General features: G+C 35.7%; 1 long non-coding RNA gene across 2 annotated transcripts in view; it reads left to right on the top strand.

Moving 5' to 3' along the window:
- Positions 1–238: 238 nt before the first annotated feature.
- Positions 239–26,765, top strand: part of LOC128080585 (uncharacterized) — a 74,485-nt gene continuing 47,958 nt past the window's right edge. Inside the window, exons 1-2 of one of the 2 annotated variants that reach the window (XR_008206792.1) lie at positions 239–574; positions 24,136–25,045. This is a non-coding gene — a long non-coding RNA (uncharacterized LOC128080585). The remainder of the gene's footprint in view (positions 575–24,135; positions 25,046–26,765) is intronic. The other variant, XR_008206791.1, reaches the window with a different exon arrangement.

Raw genomic sequence — 26,765 nt, 5'->3', positions numbered from 1 at the left:
GTGTTTGAGAGTTTGTGCATATGTACATATAACTCATACAACTCTTGGAGGTCTCTCTACTCTGCAATTTCCCTGGGATGGCAGACATTAGGAGAGTAAAGGCGCACATTTTCCCAGCAGGGATCAAAGCAGAAAAATAGCACTACTTAGATAACCTTTCTGCCAGGCTCCCTCTACAGAGGAATTCCAATGTGAACATATTTCCCAGGGCTGCATCTCCTCCCTCTCCCTGCTTAACTGTTTCTACACTAGTGGTGGTAAGTAGAAGCTGCAATGAAAGGTGAAACCAAAATGTTTTGATGCTGGGGGCTTTGATCCTTCCTGCTTTTTTAGGATCTCTCATATCTGAAGCCCTCAATTGAGTTCTGAGAAACTTCTGGGAGGAAGGATGGTCTTAAAGTGTTTTCATTCCTTTTTTGCTTCTGCAGTTTTTTTCCCACAGAAGGGCGTATTCAGATTCCTAAAGAAGGCTTTGAAAAGGATCCAGAGAGGCAATCACATGCATGTGCAGCTATTTTTTTCACAGGCAAGAATATATGGAATGTGAATGGAGTTTCAGCATAGCTCTGTGAGTGTGAGTATGAATTGAAACTCTGTGGGCAAAATCCATTAACTTCTAGGTAAATTAATGTGCATATAGCCATTGAATTGCTAAATTTATATGATTGAAAGCAGGAAAACCTGTCTGCATTTGGTTGTTAATACAATGTTTAATTAGAATGAAGATCTTTACAAGTAAGAAATAGCACAGAATAACACAGGCTTTACAGTATCTCTAGAACATGATTCTGCCAAATACAGGATTTCTGAAGAGAGAAATGAATTAGTCATGTTTTCTTGCACAAATAGTAATATCTGAAGTATTTCTAACCACAGATTTATCTGAAGTAGGAATACATATTTACCAAAGACTAGGCAATATATTCCTTCTCACCAGGGGAAAAAGATGTTAATTGACATCTGTGCAACTGAAAGTTTTCAAAATGAAAATCAGATCTGTTTGAACTAATTTACACATTCAATGTAGCTGGTAGAAATTAGAATTTTTGCTCTGCCTTTTTGCCTATAATTTTGTTATTTGTTATCCTCCTGTGTAAAAAATTTCAGCTCATCCAGTAATACAAAAAATGCAATATTAACTTAGTGACTACTGGCTGGGAGACTGACCCAGAAGTCTTGCAAAAAAAAAAAAAAAAAAAAAAAGCTGCTTATGCCAGCAGTTCTTAGACTGCAGATCCATATGCAGAACCTACAAATAAGGGATTCAATCACAGCAACTCAGATTGGTTATTGGATAAGACAGAAGAAATGTATTGTATGTTCACTGGATACATTGTTCACTGTGAAAATAACACAACAGTTTGTAATTTATTGCTTGCACAGTTGTTTTAAGATAAAACATTTATCTTCTGTTATTTTTGTTACTGTAATTGTATTTCCAGATTTACTTCCTAGGGCTGCCCTCTATGCCTGTATTTGACAGCCTAACTATAATGTCATAATTCTTATAGAAATTTTACTAGTTACTTCTCCTTAACTGAATTTTAATTTTGAATCTGAGACTTCAAAATGTAAAGAATATGTTTTTTCCTATCCATATATAAAGTTATTGGAAGTAAAAACATGCCCTTTGTTTTTATGCCTCTCTCTGAAGAACATACACTCTCAGTATTTAGAAAAGTACACTAATGTTGTTGTTTGAAGAATGTTTACTGGATGTAGTTCATAGGGCTGCAAGCAAAGCAAGACCCATTCATGTTGGGTTGACTTCTGTTTGGCATGACACAATTGCTGTGTTTGTGGTATCTTTATTTAAACTTCATTCCTCTATGAGGAGCAATGGCTTCTGTATTTCTCAGCATCACTGTACCCCAAGGGTGACATATCTCTCTGATTCTTAGAATGTTCTATTTCAGATGTTATATCCTACCTCTGAATACCAACTTGCTAAGGAAAATATCGCCATATTATCCACAAGAAACTGAAGTTGCATCAGGTTGATTTTCACCTTCTAAGTTACTCAGGCACAGTATGACATTATACAAACTGAAAACAAAGGGCAAAATCCTGCCTGCTCCTAAAGAGATGTCATTGAGGGAAAAGAAAAAAGCAACATAAGAAAACCAAATAAGTCCCATCCCTCTCACATTGCTTTCATAGATATCTTAAAGGCAAGGCTTTCATTTTACTGCCACTGAGAATAAAATGTTTCCAAGAAGCATGACATGCAGATAATTTGCCCTTTGCTTTGCAGCTCAAGTATATAAAATGAACAGTTCACAATTTCTTGGTCTCATCTGATTTACAGAATGTTGGTTAAATATTTTTAATGTTTGCTTTTATTTACATATATATTTTCAAGTTTTAGCTATTTCACTGTGCATTCTAGGCTCAGATTTCTAAACAGGATGGGACAATCTGTCTTCACATTAGATGTTTTCTTTTAAATGGAAATTTTTTAGTCTGTGTTTCCTTTGAGGCTGATATTTTTTAAATGCCTGCATTTTTCCAAGTGCTCTAGGTCACCTATTTGCTATGGAGATGATCTAGGTTGAGCTATAGTAAGTGAGCAATGTTGGCAGCAGCACTTCAGAGACAGCGCATGTCTCTACAGAATGTTGCAAAGTATGCCTGTATGCATAAGTGACTGGGGAGCTCTGAAGAGAGAGAACACGGAACTTAAGAAAACTGGAGGACCGTAAGAAGTTAAATATCTCCAGTCTTCTGAGTTGCTTAAAAAAAATAATCTGTAGAGATCCTAATGGGTCTCATTTTCCAAAGGTGAGGGTGTGGGGGGACTAACAGCTGGTTAATTGTTAGTTGGGGTAAAACAGGTATCTTTTTCATCTGCTTCTTTCTCTACAGCACAACATAGATAAGTGGTTTTCTTCATTTTTTCCTTAGATTTTTTTTTTTTTAAGTTTTCAAATTCACTGCTGTAGCTCTGCTCTCCTTTAAAGGTTATATTGTATTGTACTCACTCTCCTCTGCATTCCTTTTAAAAGCTTATCTTTTCCACTAAAACACACTGTGACATCTTGAAGAAAAGATTTTGCAAATTTTTATCTGTTGCTTTAGTAGCTATCTTCAGACATCGAAATGTAATCTTCTGTTTGTCCCTATCAAGAACTATGTCCTCAATACATAATACTACAGAATGAAAATGTCCCAACAAATGCTTTGAGACAATATTCTGGAATATTGTTTCACACATCAGCATTTTAATACAGTCATAATGTTGTATCTTGCAGTTGCAGGAACAGGCAGTTTCATGGTGATAATACTATTACAAACTTAGAAACTGCAGAAATTTTAAAGTTTTCTGTTGAGCTGCAACACACCATTAAGTAGCACTGAGTTAGTAACTGATGTTTTGTGCTAAGCTTGACTTTCCCACATCCCAACATTTGCCCATTTAATGCAAGGATGAATTGACACTGTGCTTTTACATCTTTAGCATACAGATAGTAAGTGCCATACGCAAAATTTTCAGACAGCTCTGTCTCAAGAAAATTAAACTCCTTTCCTTTTCCTTCTCTTTTCATGTCTGTGTTCATTTTAGCTTAACCATACATTTTATATTTGAATGGAGCAATGAGTTTTTTCTTTGTGCATATCTTCACCTCCCCCATCAACATTTCATATATTTGTATATCATCAACCATCTCCTCATTAAGTTTCTTTCTAATATAATACATTCTACTCCTGACGATCTTAGATGAGACCTAAACAAAGCCTTGCATAATGAGATCATTATCTATCAAGGTTTAAATTTTTGTTAATTCAGAACCTGCAACAGCATATAATGCTTTTACATGGGAGGAAAGCTAAAGAGAGGGATAGGCAGTTAGACTAAAGATGTTAGAAACAAATAATAGAAAAAAACAGTGACAAAAAAAAAGAAAAAATCATTGCAAATATAAATTAAAGCAGCTCCAAGTTACTACTACACACTGATATCTACTTGTAAGAACTGAAGATTCAGATCTGTGACTATCAAATCCATATACACAGGTCTCATACTACTGCCTGTGTTGGAACACATTGAATATTTAAATGCTTACTACAGTCCTTGACACTGAAAGGCTCTATTGTGCATCACAATCCCAAACAACAGAAATGATATTGCTAGCAGTTCCTGTTCCCCTCTCTGCTGATTTACAGTAGGATGTTTCTACACCACACCATGCAGTGCTAGATCAAAGATGTCTCACTTAACATGGTCATACAAATAATGCTCCACAGATTGAGGTTAAGACATTATCAAGCAGATAAGAAGATGTGCAACTTTGCTCCAAGTTATCACTGAAGGAATTTGACCAACAGAAGTGTAATACTATAGCATGATGGAAAGTACAGCAATAGCGGAGTGGCACAATCCCAGGCTTCAGCAGAGAACAAGCACAAATGCAGCATCCATAGACACAGAAACAAAACAAAAAGATTGCTTACCTTCAGAATGCCTCCAGCAGACAGAAATCTCCAGCAAAATACCTCTGCCTCACTGCCAACCTTTCAATGAGGTCTGGGAAGGGTGGATCCCTAAACCTTCCAGTCACTCAGGTCTATTGCATGCATCTGAGCTCCCCTGGGTTGGCTCTGCCTTGCCACCAGGTGCTCAATCACTCTTTCAGGCCATGATTTAGCATTTCTGATACAGAAAGCATCATGTTTTCTCTCCATTTCATTTACATACAGGGCTAAGAATGGAGGGTGCGAATCACGTTGGTGGAGCTACCTCACTTTTAGTTTAGGAGCTTCTGTAGCTGATGCTAATTAGGTAACTCTAAGCAACATGGTGTAGATAAACACAGATGTTCTATAGTTGTATGTCACTCCTTAGTGGACAAAGGTGGTTGAAAGTTCCATGAACAACATGTTACAAAGGCTCTTTGGTTTTCATTCCTTTTATATTTTCATCATTCTGTTGACAGTGCCTGTTGACGAACTGTTGTGTTATCATAAATGAGGGAACAGTGTCATGGTGGGGGCTTGTGAACTTCTAACTTCATCACTTAAGAAAAAAAGTGTACTATCTATAGGAAGCTTAAATTCACTGGTTTCCTAGCTGTCTCAAGTAATCTTAATTAATTCTTACTGAAACACCTGAACATATGATTGCAATGAAGAGAATGACAACTGGGATAGAGGTCAAAGAACAAGGCAAGCACACACCTGAAAATCAAATGCAAATGCCTTCCCCAAACTGGTGAAGGAAGAAAATTCAGATCTCCCAAATTAATTCTATCGTCATTGTTGTAATCCCACTATTCCCTTTTGTCACAAAAATGAATTTAATCTAGTTCCACATTTGTTTTTGCTTTTTCCTAGAGAAACAAATTCTAAAGAAGATTCTCCCCCCTTTCGCACCAAATAGCTTGTCAGTTGAATATCCCTTCAGAACAACTGGGGTTTCATCTTGAGGAAAACAGTCTTTAACTGAGAAACTCCAAGCTGCTACATAAATGCTTTGCCTCATTGTATAATCAATGAATATACAGATGCCATAATTAAGAAATACACAGGAAAGTTAAGCTAAACAGGTTCTCACACTAAAGAAGAATGGATAGAAAGCTTACCCTTGTTTGTGGCTTGCTGAGAAAACTCCCAGAGAAGCAACATACAAAAAAGAGATCCTCCTATAGTGGTAGTCAGCACTTAAATGGGGTCTAGGAGAGGTGGAGCCAAGCTCCACCCCTTCCAGTGGCACAAGAGAATTGCCTTCAGCTGGGCTCCCAGGGCTGACTCATTGCTCACCTCAGGTAGTCAATCAGAGGTTCAGGCTGTGATTCAGCAGTTCCCATACACTCATGTATTAGCAAAAACAGTATTATTTTGGAAAAAAATAAAAAATAAAGGAGGTTTTCTATGAATCCTGTTTTCACAGAATTACAGAATGGCCGGGGTTGGAAGGGACCTCAAGGATCATGAATCTCCAACCCCCCTGCCCCATGTAAGGCCACCAACCTCCCCATTTAATACTAGACCAGGCTGCCCAGGGCCCCATCTCGTCTGGCCTTGAACACCTCCAGGACAGGGCATCCACAATCTCTTTGGGCAGCCTGTTCCAGCAACTCCTCACTCTCTCTGTAAAGAATTTCCCCCTGACATTTAACCTAAATCTTCCCTCCCTCAACTTAAAATCATTTCCCCTTGTCCTGCTGTTATCTACCCTTTCAAAGAGTTGATTCCCCTTCTGTTTATAGGCTCCTTTTAGGTACTGAAAGGCTGCATTGAGGTTACCATGTAGCCTTCTTTTCTCCAGCCTGAACAAGCCCAGTCAGTTCCTCAGCCTGTCCTCATAGGGAAGGTACTCCAGTCCCCCGATCATCTTCGTAGCTCTCTTTTGGACCCTCTCAACAGCTCCTTGCCTTTCTTGTACTGGGGGCTCCAGACCTGGACACAGCACTCCAGATGGGTTCTCACAAGAGCAGAGTCCCTGTCCCTGCTGGCCACCCCTCTTCTGATGAAGCCCAGGATACCATTTGCTTTCTGAATTGCAAGGGCACACTGCTGGCTCGTGTTAAACTTTTCATCTGCCAAGACCCCCAGGTCCTTCTCTGCAGGGTTGCTCTCAAGGACTTCTCCTTTCAGTCTGTATGGATGCCTGGGATTCTTCTGGTCCAAGTGCAAAACTCTGCACTTTGCCGTTTTGAACCTCATCAGGTTCACCCAGACCCATCTTTTCAGCCTGTCAAGGTCCCTCTGAACGCATTCCTTCCTTCCAGCATGTCACTCAGCTTGGTGTCATCAGCAAACTTACTGAGGGTGCACTCAATTCTGTCATCGATGTCATTGATAGAGATGTTAAGCCCCAAGACAGACCCTGAGGGGATGCCGCTCATTACTAGCCTCCACCTGGACATAGGGCTGTTTCATACACATTTAATAAATATTGTTGGAGTACAATGTGGACTAAGAATCTGAATAAATAAAGTGCCTAGATTATGGATCCTGGTTTTATTTAACATCTGCTGAGTGAGGCATTATGAAGTGTCAGTAATGGAACTCTTCTGTATGCTGATAAGCAGAAATTCAGATATTTGGCAAATATTAATGCCAAACTTTTGTGACTATGGAACTTAAGTACTTTTAACATAAGAAGACCTGAGAATAAGGCTCCAAGTGGACCTTCTAGCAGCCTTTTAGTTCCTTAATGGAGCCTACAGGAAAGCTGGGAAGGGCTTGGAGTGGCAGAATGAGAGGAAATGGTTTTAAGCCAGAAGAGGGTAGGTTTAGACAAGATATTAGGACGAAATTATTTACTGTGAGAATGGTGAGACACTGGAACAGGTTGTAGATGCCCTCTCTCTGGAAGAATTCAAGGCCAGCTATATTTCTGGAAATCTGTAGTCTTTTTGGGCAAGCTGCCTCGCATTTCTTGAGTAAGTTATCCACGTAGCTCAAACTCTGTATTCGAGTAGATAAATAAGGAAGCATCTACAAATGAAAAATGATCATGAAAAATGGCCTAAATAAGACTGAGTCTTTTGTGTGGAGCCAGAACTGATTGCTATGGATTTCAGTGAAAATGGGACAATTGACTCAGGAACTTTTTGAAATGTAACCCACATTGTAAAAATCCTAAAACTTTAGATGATTCTTTAGAGTTTCTAGTAATTGTAAGGAGCATAATTACCCATTTTTCCTTAGACATGTGGTTTTTAGAAATTGTGTATATGTAGGATTTCTACTTTTCTGCAATATCAAATGCATTTAAAAGTAGACAGCTCCTTTATTTCTACAAAATATTTGGATTTATGCATACACTGTTTGTATGTGAACATTACTGCAAATTTTTACACGTGCTTTTATGTATATACCTATTGATTTTCTTTGCAAAATTATCTGGTTTTGCTGCATCACACTTTATGGCACACACATGGCTCCTTATCTTGTCTTTTGGAAATTTAGCCCCTCTAGTCTTTCTTAAGACTTAAGAAGAGATTAAACTTCACATATCAGCTTCTATCTCTTTAAATCTTTTTAGCATCTAATCAAGATCAGATCTGTGGTCAGACTTCTGGTGGAGGTCTGTCACCAGGAAACAACATGTGGAATACAGTGCAAATTGTCTCATGTCTGTTCATCATAATTAAAGCAGCAGAAAGGCTTCTGGAAAGTAAAATCTGAATGAAAACCCCAGAGGGGGCTCTTTTCATGACTCTTTCATTCCATCAATTTCTTTTTCTGTTTTTTTTTTTCTCCTTCAAGAACTCAATCTGTCAAATAAACAATAACTGTTTTCTCTAAAATATTACTGTTATACATTAAAAAAAACAACCACTGTATGTTACTGGTTTGCTTTCTATCATAAAATAATTTATAAAGCTGCTGCCAAAAATAAGTCCTGGAAGAATTCTAATAGATGATATTAGCCAAAATATCTCTCTTACCTACAGAAATTGCTGTAAAATATTCAAAATTTCATTTTTTTTTTTTTAAAAAAGATTGTCCTTATCTTCTTCTTAAGGTTATAGAAACCATGTGGTAAGTTGTACAGAAGCTTAAACATCATCCATAGATTTTAAATAAAATTTCCAGAACTAGATTTTTCTCCATTAGATTAGAGGGGATTATTTCAAGAAGAAGAAAGTAACAAGAAATCCTCACTTCACTATTACTCTCTCCAAACATCTTTTTTTCATAACCATGTAGTCCATACTAGAATCTATACATCCTATTTGACAAGGTGTCATGGTTCTATGTTTTTTTTGTTTCTACCCTAAAAAGAAAAAAAAAAGCCCTATCACAGCAGCCTTCTATTTTTTGTAAGACCTCCAAACAACTCAAAAATACCCAACAATCCAAAGCTCCAGGAGGAACACAGACTTCTAATAGCTTGAGTTCTTGCACACAGTTGTGAAGAAGCTCCAGCGCTCGCTGGGAAACCTCCTGGAGCCTGGCTAGCTCAGTGGTAGAGCATGAGACTGTTATGGAGTTGACCAGATCAATCTATGTCCGTGACAGGGGCGACAGGCCTCTGCCCTCCCCCCCCCCCCCCCCCAGTCCCACAAAAATGGGAAGGAAGGAAGGGAGGAAAAGAGCAGCGGCACCAATCTATGGAGGAAAACTTATTTTACTATAATATTGGAATACAAGATAACACAATATATACAATTTAATTGAAATTGAGATTAATAAATCAGACAAGATAAGAGAGAGAGAGAGAGTTCCCGGGACTGATTCAAACCTGAAAAGCTTGGAAAGGCTAGGAAAGCACCCTCCAGCACCCACTGCAAGGCAGCAAGAGAGCGCCCCCCCCACCTGGAAGGGCCGGATCCCGTGACTGCTGTAATGTACAGGGATGGGTAGCTGGGATTGGGGCAGTGACACTTTAATGCCCCGTACACTACATGATGTTTTGATGCGGAATACTGAAACCCAAAAACAAAAAACAAAAAAAACATAGAACCATGACACAAGGGTTTACCACAAAGCCTCTCTTAAATGAATATCATCTGTAAACAATGCATATATAAATACTGCATTCTGCTCTGAGCACTTTCTTTACAAACTATAATGTTCTTAAATAAAAAAAAATATTACCACCACCACCACCAAAAAATAGCATATGCAGCCTTTCTTTCTCTTAGAGTTGTTTGTTTGCTTTTTATGCTTCACTGCTTTAGGCATTATATGTACTGACAGATGCAAAATGTTGACTTTAAAAGGAATGTGTCAAGTCCTGTAAGTGTACAATTCTTTGTAGCATGGAGAAAAAGAAAGAATATGTGCTCTTTATCTCCTAACAAACAAGGTATATATTAAAAAAAAAAAAAAAAAACCCTAAATTTTCAAGATAACTACTTCTGTCATAAAGAGAAATTCTAAATAAAAATCTTAAAATGAATTATAATAAAAAATCTTATGTTCTTATTCACTCAGCCCTTCTCTGTGTAATATAATGCCTGTAGCACACTAAAGATAGGTAAAAATATTTGATCAGTCTCTTGTACAAAATGCATCACCTACAAATAATAGGAAGTAAAAATAATTAGCAAAAGATCAAAAATCTGACAAATTGAGCTTCATTTTTTGTGCCCAACCCAAACTGTCTTAGCTCTTCAGAGTGTTACCATTTTTAGATGTTCTCACATCTTTATAGAAGGTGAGTCATATAATTTTTTTGAAAGATAAGATATCGTTGTTTACATCCAATCTATATTTAATCAGATTCCTATCTCAAATAGATCATCTGGACAGATGAATGAATCACATGGAGTGTAACTACAAATTGCTTGTTTAGTAAATGCTACTACAACCTGATATTATATATAATTGTAATATAGAGTACATTGCATTTAGTTATGCAAAAAATAAATAAAAACTAGACTAATATCAGCAATTATTTTCTTTAAGCCCTGCTGGCTATACATTTTCCTAACTGTCCATCAAAAACCATGTTATGAACTGAGTTTAGTAAGAATATTTATTCCAATTTGGTTTGTTTAATCTGTATTAAGAATGGAGTAATACAATTCTCTTATCCACATAAACATATACATCACCTGATATTTCTTGAAACAGCAGTGTGGTATTGGTGTAAGTTAGGAAATTAAAATAAGTTTTAAGTTATGAATTATACTTAAGTCTTTGAGTCTTATTAATTTCTTTAGCACTGGCAGAAAACAAGGCTAATGCAGGTAAAAACATTTCAAAACAGGAAATATAGACATAAACTTGTTTGAACTGTATCAGAATTTAGAAAGTCTATACGTTTGCTGCATTTTTTTTTTTCCCTCACTTTGGGGTCTTCTAGATAAAAGCTCCAGTGCAAAGGTAGAACTGACTTGAAAGTGATTCCAATAAAACTTAGAAAAGTTGTGGCTCTAAATGCATGCATAGAAGGGGGGAATAAAGTGCTTGTTTTAAGTCATAGAATCCTTTCACAGAACCATACAATGGTTTGGGTTGGAAGGGATCTTTAATATCATCTAGATCCAACACCCTGCTACAGGCAAACACACCTCCCTCTAACCAGGTTGCTCAAAGTTCCATACAGCCTGGCCTTGCATGCTTGCCGAGAGCATTGACAACCTCACAGGACAACCTGTTCCAGTGTCTCACCACCCTCACAGTGAAGAAGTAATTCAGTTTAATGGTTTATTATGTCATTGCTCTTGAATAGCAGGAATATGTTAAGTAAAATCAGATTTTAGAAGTGCTTTATTTGAAAATAATGAACAGCATTATTATGACGTGTTGGAATGTATCTATTAAGATAAAGGTTTGATTTCCACTAGAATCATCAAATGAAATGGTGGAATAAAAGCAAAACCAGGCCCAATAGTAATATCTCTACAATGTATTTTAGTTAGGGCAGTTATCAGTCCAGGACTATTAATAAACAGTGGAGTTAGCCATGTACTGAAAAAACTTTCATTTTCAGCATTTTTTGCTGCCATCTATCACATGTCAACTAAATATAATGGAATATTGTCAGGAAGGCTCATCTTCTACTGCCATACAACCAACATCCACCACTGATGTGGTGGGCCAGAATAATAACATAGAAGGCATTACTTTTGGAGTAGCCCTTGGATTTCAGCCACTCTTGGAAGTTAATTTGGGTCTATTTTATATGACATTTAATACTATATGGTTGTCTTATTTAGAACAAAAGCACTAAGCCTCAAATCAAAGGTTTACAAATGAATGCAGTATCAAAATCACATGCTATATTGCTCAATTTTCTTTTATTTAAACACAAGTGTACATTTAGTGAGCTCTCTGTTTTTCTAAGATACATTTATTTATGATTTAGATATAACTTGGCATTGGTGTGCTATAATTTATAAAATTGACTGGCTAAGTGTATACCAAAATATCACAGTATGGAATGTTTCCTATATTGTCATTTGTCTCTGATTCACCATCACTGCAAATCTGTGCTTTCCCTGTAATTTTCCCAATGAAACAGAGAAACGCAATAATGATCAGTTTTTTAAATCATCTGTCCTAATCAATTATAGCTTTCAGAAATGAGCAATTAGTTTAATAAAATTGAGGAATAGGAATAGTTAGGGAATCATTTCACTTTCAAGAGTCTTGATTAAAGTTTCTAAGGAAATGCACATGGAAGCCCAACAACTCAATTGCACTATTACTTTTTTTTGAGGAGGAATTGTAATTATAGGATCAGACTATGCTGCCTTTTCTTTCCTGAGCTATATATTACTTTAAAAATAGGTCTAGACATATTTACCTCTCAAAAAATTCACTATTATTGTTCGTGAATATGAGAATTCCAGCAAACATGAAATACAAGCAATATAATGCACAAATACACAGAAAATGTGATTCTGCAAGCTTTCTTCATGGGAAAAAATAGAGCCCACAAGACTCCTCACACATGCAGTCTGCAGCATGAAAAGGTAAAAATGAATTATGCACACACAACAGCCACTTTCAACCATTTGTTTAACTTACTGGCTGGACATTTTTTCACTAATTTTAGAAGTAAATCATTAGTTACTCCTAGCTAGAGAATGGAATGATTTTTAGCTACCAAAGTGGTTTCTATCTTGAACTCCTGTGATATCTAGCAGTATTAGATATGATTGCATTCCTTTATTGCATATATATTTACATTTTATGCATTTACATTTTATCTTTAAACTCTACAAAATGAAAAACTGTTTGAGCAGACTTGTTGAATGTTTATGCTTTTATATTTCTTAGCAGCTAATAGTAGATAAAGAGACTGCCACTTTGAAGATCTTAACAGTAAAAATGAATATATATATATTTGCATGCATGCAAATAATTCTTAATGACCCTATTTCATACTCCTCTACTTAATCAGAATGATACCCCATGTATCAGTAAGTAATGTGACAAGGGAACTTCTTTATTCCTGATACAAATCAATGATTGCTGCCTTAATTTAAAAGTTGAGTGATGATAAGATGCTGTGATTCAATAAATTTGAGCTTCTAATATTACACAGAAGAAAATAAAACCTGTTTGTGCATTATAATGTAGCAATAATGTATCCATTCCTAATCACTGTCATACCTATCTTCTAGCTTGCCTATAGCACGAATGGTGAAGCATTTGCAAAATATGGAGAAATTTTAATTTTTCATATTCTTGCTTTATGAATCCCTACAGCTATTACAAAAGGAAAAAAAAAAAAAAAAAAAGTTTAAATCTTTATACCATGAGGATAAAATACAATTTACAGAGTATATTTTCTTACTATTGCCTTTGAAGATAACATCAGTTGTCTACACAGATCTATAAAATGTTTTAAGGGTTGAAAGACGCACCGATGCGCTTATCTTTCCTTTCTTAATAAAAGATAAAACAACAACACTCTGAATGATAAACAAACAAAAACAAGCAATAACTTACTTCTTGCCTAAGTTGACCTTGATTTTAAGAATCAAGGATTACTTTTTGTTGGCTCTGGCGTCAGCTAAACTAAATCCTAAAGTGTATTCTTAGATGGTGTGAGTTGGTTTAATTGTATACAAGTAAAGCAATGCTGACTTACACTGGCTGCAGATCAGGGCCATTACCAGACCAACCACCTGCCTGTGTTTCAGAATTAACAGGGGATAAGACTGATTTTTTTGTAGCTGTTCACAGAGGATTGGCTACTGATTAGTTCCTTTGACATTGTCTCATAGCACAGATAGCAGGAGATGGGGAGGGTGGGCCAGGATGACAGGGAAGCTGAGATGTTCTCTAGTGTAAGAACTTAGTTATTTAATATCATTTAAATGTGAACTTTTTGATTTATGGGCAACATATGTGTTTCTTTTAGCTTTCCAGAAATACAGCCCCCTCAACCTATAGATCAGCTGAAAAAAAAAAAAAAAAAAAAAAAAAAAAAAGATTATTTTAATGTATCTGTGAGCGAGGGAGAGCAGCATTTTACCCTAACCTGGAATCACTTCAGAAGGAATATTTTTGAGAGGTTTCTTCATTATATATCATGCCTTTCTAGTTCAAAGCAACAAATCCAAACAAACTTACAGAATATACAAACTAGTAAGTTCAGGATGCTAATTTAGATATGATTATTTACATTCTCATCCCATTTTGCAAAGTGTGAAATGTTAAAAGCAACTGTAGAGACCACAAACATTTTAGTCCTGGCTTTAAGTAAAAGAAACACTGTAAAAAAAGATGTTGTTTCCTATCTTAAGGAAAGCTTTTGCAATACTGACATTTTCCTTTGAACAGAAGTGTCACACATTTAAAAATTGTTCACTAGTGTTGCAGATATATTTTTTTTCAGTGGAAGGGAATAAGGGACCTCATAAATATGCCTACAACAAGCCTTTACAAAATCTGCTAGTGAGCTCACAAATGGAAATCAGATTGTGGAATATATTTTGCTTTAGGTTTAAAAGAAATCTTTGTCAGATGTAAATTTTCATTTTTGGATTTGCACTTCTATCAGAAGAGAACATATTTTGTCTGGGAATTAATCTTTCAGTGCGTGTATTTACATGTGCTGTTTCTTAAAAAATTCTGTGAGTCCTCCTTACGAAGAAATGTTTTAATTAACAAAAAAATTTCATGGTTTCATTCTTAAGCATGCAAAATCCTTAATACAAATCATGATATTGGTTTTCCTTGTTGTGTGATCCTAATTACCTCTTGTATGTTTATACGATGAGGTTCTCTTCCACCTTGAAATACTCTTTGTGACCTACAGCAATTCCACTTTCAGATTGATGGCGTAGATAAATTATACCTTTATTTTTAGCACAGTATCTGAGCTGAACAAAATGATTGGTGAAATGTTCACATATGATATTTGTATGACTCCTTTAATGTAAGATAGATACAGAAAATATTTTACTGCAGATTTACTTAGAGACTGCAAGGCCCAATGCTGGCACTGTTCGAGACAATAAAAGGTTTCCAATTAATTACATTAAAGAGAAGATTAGGTACTGAATCTGTAACCTCTATTAGTTTTTATTACTCACCTATTGGGCATTTTGAGATTCACACTAAATTTCTATTTTCCCCTGCCCTCAGGGTAAGTGTTTGCAGTTTTCACTCTTGATGAATAGTATAGGCAATCAAAGACTGTGACCTGTGAACTTTCTCCCCTGTGGTTCTGCTGTGAAAGAATTGCATCTTTGCATGGTGGGTTACAAGGCCACCATTTTGAGGACATCAGCAGTGCCAAAGAAGAAAAAGTCTGTTTTGAAGCAAAAAGAAAGATGCCTTGTATTCTGACTCTACACCCATCTCAATGCTATCCTTCTGTTTAAAGAGGACACCAACAAATTTTGGTGCTCTTATTCTAATTTCATGTAATTTAAAACTAAATTCTGAAGCTCACCTTAAGAAAAGACTTAAACATTTAATGTTGCAGGGACTTACCACCATTAGAAAGAATTGAGATGACTAAATAGTGATTTCTAATATTAATGATATTAATTACAAAAATAAATGGAAAATATTAATTAAAACATCAAATTGATAACATTAAAGGTAGGCTCTTGGTTAGGAGAAAACACATTCTGAAAACTAATGTAAAGGGAGAATTAGCACATTTTCAAACTTTCCTTCAATATCTCAAGAATTCAAATAATTTGAATTTTGCCACTTCCTATCTTCATACCAGAAAAAATGCCTTCTCTTATACATGTAAATCCATATAAACCCAGCATCTAGAGCCCCGTATTCACTTTGCACCTGTGACCAGCTAGTCATCACTTGGAATAGTTTTGTTTTTTGAAAATTAGACAAAATTAAAGAAGCCCTCTAGAGATTTCTTATTTATTTATCTATCTATTTTAAATTTGACATTTGAAATCACTTCCTTTGCCTATCCCTTGATTTTCATTCATGACAGTAAATAAACAATAACTATGAGATTTCTGGTCAGGTATATATTCCTCATATACTTTTTACAAATTATAAAGTAAATACACCCTTTTAGAACTAGAATTTTAGAATAATAATAGTAATTCAGAAACAAATTCTAGTTCTGTGTTTTTTATTACTCAAAATATTGTGACAAGTCATGGATAATGAAGTATTTTTTGAAAAAGAAGTATAAATGTAAAAGCTACAAATATAGAATGTGGTAAATCCACAGAAGACAAATGTAATGGAATTAGAAAAGGATTGGTTGGGATGCAAAAAAAAAAACCCACTTACATTGACAAGTGCAAAGGAAAAGAAAGGAAATCTCTCAGCAGTAGATTTTTGAGACATTTTCAATTCATAATAGAATGTTAACTTTCTGATAAAATTAATGGGTACAGTGTTGTATATGAACAGCAGAGTCCAGGGAAGGAAAATATATATATTTGTATAAATCCTCCCCTATTGTCATTAGTTTTCTGTCTTTCTATTATTCTGCTAACACGGCAGCACTTGTTCTATGTTTACCTAAAATTTGAGCCGGCCTTGGATATAGTTTGCTTATGGCCATCACTCTTGTTTGAAACTCATTATATAATAGTAGGTTTTTTTTTTTGTTTTTTTTTTGTTTTTTGTTTTTTGTTTTTTGTTTTTTGTTTTTGTCTGTTTATAACTAAATATTTAAGAGCATGCACTGAGTAATAAATGTTTCAGAAGACATATTGCATTTCTTTTGATGGTAGACGGGAGAAATCAGTTTCAACCATCTACATGCTCTTAAGAGCTTCATGTGGATCTGTGTTCAACATATGCCTTTATTATTTCTGATAATTCCCTGTGGTCAAACAATAGGAGAAATAGAAAATATTTACTAAAGTGGCAGTATGTAGCAGCTGATGATGCTTCAGAAGATGTAATCAGATGGAAATATGCATTTCTTCTCTAATTAGGCTATACAGTTAGAGTACGTGCTCTGTTTTCATCTTTGAAAAAACAGAGGACATCATTATGATATGTTAAGAGTCACAACTCCTACGGATCAATGTATATATCCATAGGTCTGAACAAATGAATATACATACTAAAAATGATAAATTGCAGCTCAAAGACACTTTCCAAAGTCATGAAATGTCAGGAAAATGTAACAATCTCTGCTGTGTAAATGCAAAATTTTCAACAGAAAGAAAACAGAGAGATTGGAGAATAATAAAGTAATAAAGACTGGAGATGTGATCTACTCTTTACATTACTATGATTTAATTGTAAGAGGTTGGCAAGGGAAAATATTTTATATCAATGTCCTGAAGCTTGTAGTTTTACATGCCTGACATAATTCAGTAGTGCCAGGTTGTACCTCTGCATAACAATAAGGAAGTGTGACAGAAAAGTAGACATTCGGGTCTGATATTGCCAGGGAAGGAAGCCACCTTAGCTCTCTTAAAGTTGCAAGACAAAGTTTTTTCACAATCTTGCAAACTGGAGGCCATCTGGAAAAGGCTGGGAGGGAACAGATAATTAATCAAGTTGAGAAATATTTCCACTTTATAGAAACCATTGCCCTTCACAATGAAATCTAGTTCCATCACAAGTGGGATCAAATATAAATGTACACTAAAAAGTAAAGGTGGAAATATGGCACCAAGCACATTTGCTGGAGAATGGAGAGCTGAAATCCTGACAAGTGAGCAGTCGATTTCAGCAGACATGGTCTGCACAGGCAGGCATCATTTGTCATGAAATTATAAATGGCATTGAATTTATAGGGCCACCAAGCATGGTGCTTGGAAGTAAAAAGCTGCATTATTTTAAGGAGTTTTTGTTTTCTATCTGTCTACCTGCCCCCAGTGACACATCTCCATCTCCTAACCAGAGAAAGGAACACAAACCCTACAAACAAGGCATACAGTTTTCTGTGAAGGGAGAGGGCTGGCAGCAAGAGAATGATGGTGGTATATGGCACTGTTTGGGGAAATCCAGCCTAGTTGGATCCTGAGATAGGCAGTGTGGCATGGCACCCTGTTTTGCATAGCTAGAAGACGATGGCAGAAATGATTTATCTCCTACTATTTTTTATCACTCTTCTGTTTCAACTGTTGCTTCTCCCTTCTCATCTTCCCAGATAGAATTGACTCAGTGGTAGCCAGGACCTTGAAAGTGGGGCATTAAAATTCATTGTTGTGCTTCCTGCTCAGAAATCCTTGCACCATTTCTGAGTTATTTGACTGACCAAAATTTAAGTGCTTTAGTTATTTCCTTCAGTCACACTTTTAACTAAGATTTTGTTTTGCAGCCCATGATGGGGATGTTAACAACCAACAGAGGGGGCATGAGGAGACAGCTGGGAAATCGATATGACTTAATAGGCGACAGACCTTTTGCTGACTGTGTTAACTGCACAACGTGAGCAGGAAAAAAAACAACCAAAAACATTTACGCGTTTGGAAAAATTAATGTGCCTAATATAAAGCATTACTTTTTTCTATAATAAAATATTTGCAAAACAAAGTTTTGGCTTTTTAAAATGTATATGTATTTTTCTTTTAGTAGTCCTTCTTATAATTAAATTGTTAACCCAAAAGCATACTTACATATGAAAATTTAAAAGAAATCTTTTTCCTGTACTTCTTCCCACAGCAATTATTTTGAACTTTCAATTCAGAATGTGGCATTCCAATGAATATTTTGGGCCAGTGTGATTTCTCTAATTTTGAAACAGCTAGTAAACAAGAAAATCATTTTTCTTTCCTACTGTGGGGTACTGTTGGGAACACTGAAGAAACAGAATAAACTAGTTAGAGTTAAACTGCTCTCATGACTGGCACAGAAAGCTTGGATGGCACTGGCTTTCATGCTTCTTTCAATTTCTAATGTGATTGCACTAAAGCAGATAAAAGGGACAAACAGAAATGGAGAGCAATAAAATGGACAAACTTCAAGAGAAGTTTTGTATTTAAATCTGCTGTTCCAAGAGAAGTTTAAGAAAGTTGTGAGTAATGGAGAATAATGTGAAAAACTCGTATCTAGGGCATCAAACTTTTAAGGAATCATCCATTTTTTAAAATGGGAACTTTTGGCTAAATCTAAGGAAAATGTGCCCTGGGATCTGTCCTATTTCAGAAGGAATGCTGTAATGGAACATGTGCTCTTCTTTTGTTTTATAAGTAGGAAACCCAGCAGATAGTTTCAGAAATAGAGAAATGCCTATAACTTCTGGCAGTTTCTGTACTGTGCTTCAATGTTTATTATTTTTTTCCTCAGGGAATATTTGTCTTAGAAACCACCAAAGAAAATCATAGGCCTCAAAAATCATAGGAAAGGACATAGCTATGAAAAACTGAAGGCACAGTGATGTATTAAAAAAAAAAAGAAGCAACAAAGATTAAGTGACGTAAGTTTGACATTTAAGGGCCAAGAAGCGGAATCTCTACTGATGAAGCATGTATGTGTGAACAAATGTAAAGAAAGTAATTATGTCTTGTTACATTTAATATAATTAGGAATTACTATGAGTTTAAGGTATGCATTTTGAAAGAGATACAGCTAAAAAAAAGCTCTGAAGTATGTTGCAAAATAAGTATGCACTCAGACCAATGCATTATATTTAGGATGAATGGAAGGTTATCTGAAGCTGTCGTGTAAATTAGTTTTCAAATGCAGAACAGATCTGAACACTGTCTTTCCTCTGTATACAATTTACAAAAATAAAGTGGCTGAATTGAATGTTAACACCGAACAAACAAGGCACAGCATAATATTTTAATAAACATGGAACTATACAGTAAAATAGATTGTTTCCGGCTTACCTGCCAAAAAATCAGGATAGTCGTTGAGTTATGCAGAAAGATATTTGACAAAATAGGAGCACTGGCATCTTTATTCACTTTATTTTATAATGATAGTATTTTTTTACTTCATTAATCAAATCAATATCTGTGGTATAGCACTAATAGAGAAAGTAGGAAGAAAAGTAAAATGTTTTGGTAGTCAGTGTTCATTTTACACTCACTAGATATTCTCTGTAGGTAGGAAAGTACCTGACCATCTGAGTCTAGATATGCTGGCAGAATGACAATAAAATGCATGCAGCTTAGCAGATAATCAAGATTAATGACTACCAAGTGTATAGGTGTGTGTTTTTTTTCATGTCTGTGTATTTCTTGCTTATTTGTTTACTTGTCTGCTTGGTCCATTTTCTCCTTCTTTCTCTTTTAATTGATTTACTTTTTTTTTTTTTTAATATCTGGAAAATCTTCCATTTTCTGTCATCTTGGTTTAGGGAGAAAGATGACCCCTAAGAGAACATTTCTCTTCCTCATTTATTATTTCATTTATTTCTTTCTAATAATGTTATTTTATCAGTGATAATAATGCCTCTGTATTCTGCAATTAACGTTCTGGTATTTTTCCATTATCTCCGCACAGAAGCAAAGTGGAAAACTGGTTCTTCTCACTAAAATTGGGTGTTGTCCCCATAGGACAGTTTTGAGTGGGTCTGATCTTCTTGATGACCCATCCTTTCCGTAAGTTTTCCAGAGAGTAGTGACCATGATGATAAAAGACAGATGCATTAGTAGTAGTGGCTTTGAGGGTTCAGGAGCCTGATTTGGTTCCCGGTTGCCAGTGCTGACGCAAGTGGCAAGTCCCATAGCACGTAATTCCTTCATGCTTAACTATCTCTCTCTGGGATGGGCACACCTTGCTTCAAACCAATTCTTAGAATTTACCTTTAGTATCAGTAAGAATAGTGAGGTGACCCAGAAATTCTGCCAGAGGACATATGTGTATCTGTGCGTGAGTGTGTATGCCTGGATGTGCACATTACAAGGAATATTCACCACCTTAGCAACAAGGCTGTGAAAGGCATAAAATTCCTTTCTCCATTATAAGCCACTTTTGCATTTGCTTTGTGTGTTGTATACTATCATGCAACATTGAGTACATAGTCCTTGTTTTCCTGAAAGGGTCAAATGTGTTTTTCTTTTATTATGAAAAGTATTTTTTGAAAAGTGATAAATATATAAGCAGGGAAGATCGTACTTGTGCAACCAATAACAAACTAATTTATGTTGCTAAGAAATATAATATCTGGAAAGAGGGTAAGAGTATTTAAGGCTTTCTTAATGAAAAAAATAATTGCCTGATAATTTTGTGTGTGTGTGTGTAGTTGCAGAGAAAGAGTACAAAGTGCACAATTTCTGTATTTTTCAAATTGATTTCTCACCCACTTATAATAAAAGTTGATCACAGTGATGAATATGAAGTAAAGTAAAGTAAAATAAGTAAAAAAAATATGAATTCTTTTAAAGGTAAAAAACCTAATAGATTTCTGGTAACTTTTATTTACATCCAAAATCCTTTCCTCTAAATACAGGCTTTTAATTCATAGTCATTTTATATGAGAACATAGGTATATGTCAATTATGAGCTGTACTATGTGATGTGTCCATGGAATGCCATAAAGAAAAAACATGTAAGAAATGTAAGAAGTATTCATTATAATAATTAAAGACAAAAATATTATGTGTTATACTGGATGGATAGAGTAGCTATACTGCACACATTAATAGGAAAAATAAAACCCCTGCTGCAAACAGTCCTTGTTGAGTTCCAGTGACCAGTGTGCTGGCTGGTAACATTGGCAAGAACTATGTATCTGAATAAAAAACATAATTTGGCAAAATTTCAGCATGAAATAAATTTCCAGTTTGGACAGTTATGAAGTTTTAAGAAATAAATATGAATAACTACATCTGAACTGCACAACCGGTGAAGGTCCTCTGTGACCTATTAACTCAATACATTTCTTTAAAGTATCTGAGGAAATACTGCCTGTAGGGATTCCCTATATGCTTACAAAATCAAAGCACATAAAAGCTTTAGAGGCTGAGAATGAATGCTTCTTTTGGATATATATTTTTTTACTATTTTAACATCCAACTTGAAATCATAGAATATGTATTTTGTAAAGGCAGTTGCCTCTACAGGAACAGCTAATTACAGAAAGAGATGGTTAAGAAAAACAACAAAGGCATATTTAGCCGTGCCACAGAATTATTCAGATGCTTATAAGTATTGCATCCATGTGTTACTGACTCTCTAGCAGTCAGTAACTCTGAGGACATAGGCCCTCTGACTGCAACTTTCCACTACTCAAATAATTCTCAGGCTTACTGAAGACACCTGGACTCAGCAATACTGTTGGGCATGTTCCTCCAAAAGTTTTTAGCCGTGCTGGATTTGCAACTCATTCTCCAAGGCTTCTGTTAGCTGAAAGAAAACACTTATACTTTCCAATGCACTTTAACCACAATTATACTTTACTTTAAATAGCAAAGAAAATAGTTGCAGCCAAAATAATAAACATATCATTCTGCATGGTTTTGTCTGTCAGGAAATCGGTCAGCTTTTAGGAAGTGAGTCAAAGTCCTCTAGGAGTCTTTTGTGCTTGGAGCACTATTTCTTCCCTAAATCACAGAACCTAAGATGCTCAGCCCTGCATTGATTATCCTATTTGCATTTCTTTTCAAACTTCCACAGTGTAAAGAACACTTGATTTTATAACTCCTACATATACCATTGTTTTATGTTTCTCCAGTCAGCCTGCTCAGGTAATTAAGTTTCTTTCTCACTTGCTGGCTACCAGCCCACAAGGCAGAATAAAGCTGATTTATCTACAGAACTGCGCAGTTAAAACTGTTCAAATGTCATTGAGCGCAGATAGTTCACCCTTCAAATCTAGACCTGTTTCTGTGCCATACATTAGTCCATTGACTGCCTTTTCCTCAATTCCAGGGAGTATCTCTGAAAAGAAGTGAATCCCTTGAAGTCAGTTAAGTAACCAAGATCATACAGTTACGCTAAGTGGCACTTTTCATAAAGATACTGAAAAAAATCCCCCATGATTTCCAAGAGCTGATGTTTGTTGGAATAATTTATGCCTAGGCTTCTAAAGGTGTAGCCATGTTCAGTGGAGAGAAGTTTCTGCCCGCATGATTTTTTAAACATATTTTGTCTAATTCAGGCATCTTTAAACATTTCTCAAAGGCTCTAGGTTTACCTGTAAGCCTGTCATTTCTGCAGGATTTGGGAATCCAGTGATAAGTAATAAATTATCATAGCATATTCAGAAGTGAGAATTACAGTGTTAGGCTTATTCTTTTCATCACGCTTGCAATAACTTTGTTGTTAAAAACAAATTTACATTTCCTGCTCTTTCTAGAATTCTGTGTTATGTGAAGTTCTATGTGGCTTCTAAGTTCTGTTCTGTATCTTTCCTCTTTCCCCATATCTCTTTTGCTTTTTTCTATTTCCCCAGTACTGACTTTATCTCTCTTGCCTGTACAGATCAGACAGATAGCTTGTTGGGATATGAGAGTTGGTAAATGTGAAAGTCTTCTCTCAAAGTGACATAAAGACTCTGAGAAGGGTAGCTTGGTGGTTGTGGTCTTATAAGGAGCTGGATGAGCCCACTGTTCTCATTGGCCTCATTGGCAGAAAAATATGAGAGTAGAAAGAATAAGCTGCGTAACATATACTAGATCATTTAAAATGACAGATACTTGAGACATGAGACATATTTTCCCATGATAGAAAATCATCCCCTAATGTGGAATTTTGCTTCAGAGCTGATTCAAAATGCTGAGTGGGACCTAATGGATGAATAGATCCCTTCTTGTAGCACCTGGATACTACAAAGTGCCTGTTAAAACACAACACACCAGAATTACCGAGTTGGAAATTCTCGGAATCAGTAGTGTTGGAATTTATTTTGGGCATGATGAACATTAACATGCATAATCCAATGTTGTAATCTTTGGAAAGTTCTGTCTTAATTAAAGTTAATGTAGCATTTCTGTTGGTATTGATGATGCCAATTTCACTTGTCTTTCTCTTTTTAGCAGAAGACACGGTGTTCAGATGTGTTTATGGTTTTGTTACATAATATTCTGACCACATTAAAAAGTTTCATTTTAAATTTTAAAACACTGTCTGTAAGGACAAAAGTACACATGAATAAAGATAAGATCTATTTACCTTGACTTTTTTTCTTCTCCATTGACTTTGGAAAGATTTCAGAAAGGGAAAAGGATAAATAAGAGCCCCTGACTTACACTACATCTGATTTTTATTTTGTTTTATCTAAAAGTAATATACTAAGTCTTTCCAGAGTTAAAACCACTCTTGTTTCATAATAGGACAAAATTAAAGAAGGTATTGTTGAATATTTCTGGTTATTTTTATGAAGAAATTAAGAATGATGAATGATAATAGAAATGTTTTATTATTTTCAAGGTTTTTGGCCAAATGAGTAATTGGACAGAATCTTTTTTATTATTTAATGAAGGAATTACAACAGAGAAGAATGACTGAATTGCAAGCACCTACTACTTCTGTCTACTAAGCCAAAGAAGAAAGCTGGTGACAAACTTAAGCTTTAATTTTCCAGATGCATTTATTTCTGAAAATCCAATGTTTTTCTTCTTACCCAGTTTCTTTTTCTAACACGGATTAGACTGTTATATCTCATCTTCACTAAATATTGGAGAAAATCCAAAGCCACCCACTGGATGCCAAAAGAAATCCAAATGGGAAGTTATTGATATGATAAAACAAAGACAAGAAGAATGAATATGCAGGAAGTAATTAATTTTATTTCTAAAAGGGAAAATAGACAATATTCAGGAGAGAGTTGTCGAGATCTTCCAGCTACAGAGGAAATGCTCTTACCAGGCTTATAGTAGAAACAAGTATAAACAATTCTACACAAAGTTGAAAGTGGTGGAGGAGTAAGCTTGTCTTTTAACCCCTTCAGGCAAGCTAACATCAAGAATAAGAACTCTTCAAACTTGTGAATGAAAAAAGAAGCATTATAAACAAAATTAAAATGGCTTGGAGAATATCCTTCATGAATTATCATATGGCAGCTTTTATCCTCTCCCACTAAAAAAAAATAAAGGAAATGAAGGAATAATTCCAAATAGAATATTGACAAGTGAGAGGGGAGGGTAGTTCTGAAGAGAAAATAAGTAGAATTAAAGGTAAGAAACAAACAAAAAAACCTCTTTGTTTTCTGACATATTGAGCAACAATAGCTCATTGTAAAATATCTTAGAATCATAGAAGCATAAAGATTGGGAAAGACCTATAAGAATATCAAGTCCAGCTGTCAACCCATCACCACCACGTCCATTAAACCATGCCTGTAAGTACCACATCTACATGTTTCTTGAGCACCTCCAGGGACAGTGACTCCACCACTTCTCTAGGCAGCCTGTTCCAATGCTTAACCACTCTTTCTGAGAATAAACTAAATATTCTAATCCTGCTGACTACACTATTTCTGATACAAGCCAGGATGTCATTGGCCTTCTTGTCTACCTGGGCACACTGCTGACTCATGTTCAACTGGCTAACATCCCCTTATGCCCCTATGTCGGATTATAGAAACACAAATAAGCTAAAAATAGACAGGTTTTGTTCTTGTTCATAGTTTTTACTGCTTTTAGTTCAATACTGGAACATAAAAGTATAGAAGCTCCATACCCTCATGTAAGTAGCCATGTCCTGTAGAAGTATGCTTATCATGAGACATGCTTATGTTGGGCGGGCTCTGCATCTTGATTTCCAAAGAAGTTTGATTGGTCCACAAATCAGATAACATGAACCAAAAGTCTGGTATAATCTGTAAAGAACATGTTTCTTTCAAGGAATACAGTAGCAGAAATGATATGCTGTGTACTCTACCTGGGCACTGTGCAAAATTTATCCTGAGCTAATAAAGGTTTGAATTCTTTAATTACATAATCACTTTCACATAATGTAATCACCTCCAACTCCCGTCTCAAAACTTGGCACTAAATTTGGAAGGATGAGGAAAATGTTTTTCAACAAAATACAACCTCACCCTGAAGCCCTAGCAGTACAAAACACTGTTGCCAGAACACAGATTGCTTGCTACTGCAGGCAGGTCTTTATAGGAGCTCTGTGATGCTGATTATTAAAGCATTTACCCTCACCTCTCATTTTTGTTGCTTTTGAGATAACTTCTGGTTTAACAGATGGTCTGGGAGCAAAAACAGGGACTTCTATGGGTGAGGGCGCCAGCAGATTAAACAGAATAGCTGGATCTGCTTACATTCAATCCGTGATTTAAGAGAAAAGCTTGCATGTATCATGTATACTGTCAAGTCATGTACACTTGCCCTTGGCAAGGAAGGTTTATCACAAACATCTCAGAATGTGGTTCTATGTCTGGAAGCAAGATGAATGGGGTCAATCAGAGAACAGCTAAGTCTGAGTCACAATCAAGAAGCAATCCCCGGCTCCCCAGAAGTGATTGTAGAAATTGAACACCACATGAGACAGACTAGGTACAGCATGCAGGACACAAACTTTGAGAACCAGCATTTCAATCAGTAGACGGCCAGTTCGTCAGATGATATAAATCAATATTGCTCAATTAACTTCCATGGAGCTCTGCTGATTTATGAGTAGGGAGTTCAGTTTTAAATCTTGTGATATCCTGAAAAATAAAATGGGATTTAACAAGGTCCAACAGGTAAGTTGTTGGACTTTTAAGGGTAAATGGAACAAATTCAAAGTCATCCTGTAATAGCAGCACTAGGAAAAAGAGAATTCGCTTGTTCAGACACAGTCAGAAGACAACTGTTTTAGAGAAAATGCTGAAAATGATTAGGTTTCAAATCATTGTGTTTAATTTAGGTCAGTCAATTCAAAGGTGAGCCAGTCTAACAGAAAGATATGAAGAACGAGCTGAAAGTTATGATAGATTCATTTAAATCCATCTGTTAGATGAATAATGTTTCAGATACTTTAAGTAAATTTGATTAATGAAACTATCTATTGATATTCTACTGTTTCTTAAGAGTCAATTTTGTTTCAAAGCTAACAGGAGATGAGCA

The sequence above is a fragment of the Tympanuchus pallidicinctus genome, unplaced genomic scaffold (genome assembly GCF_026119805.1).
Source record: "Tympanuchus pallidicinctus isolate F22 unplaced genomic scaffold, pur_lepc_1.0 scaffold2, whole genome shotgun sequence".
NCBI lineage: Eukaryota > Metazoa > Chordata > Aves > Galliformes > Phasianidae > Tympanuchus > Tympanuchus pallidicinctus.
The sequence above is the reverse complement of the archived record's forward strand: the minus strand, read 5'-3'. Positions and strand labels throughout refer to the sequence as shown.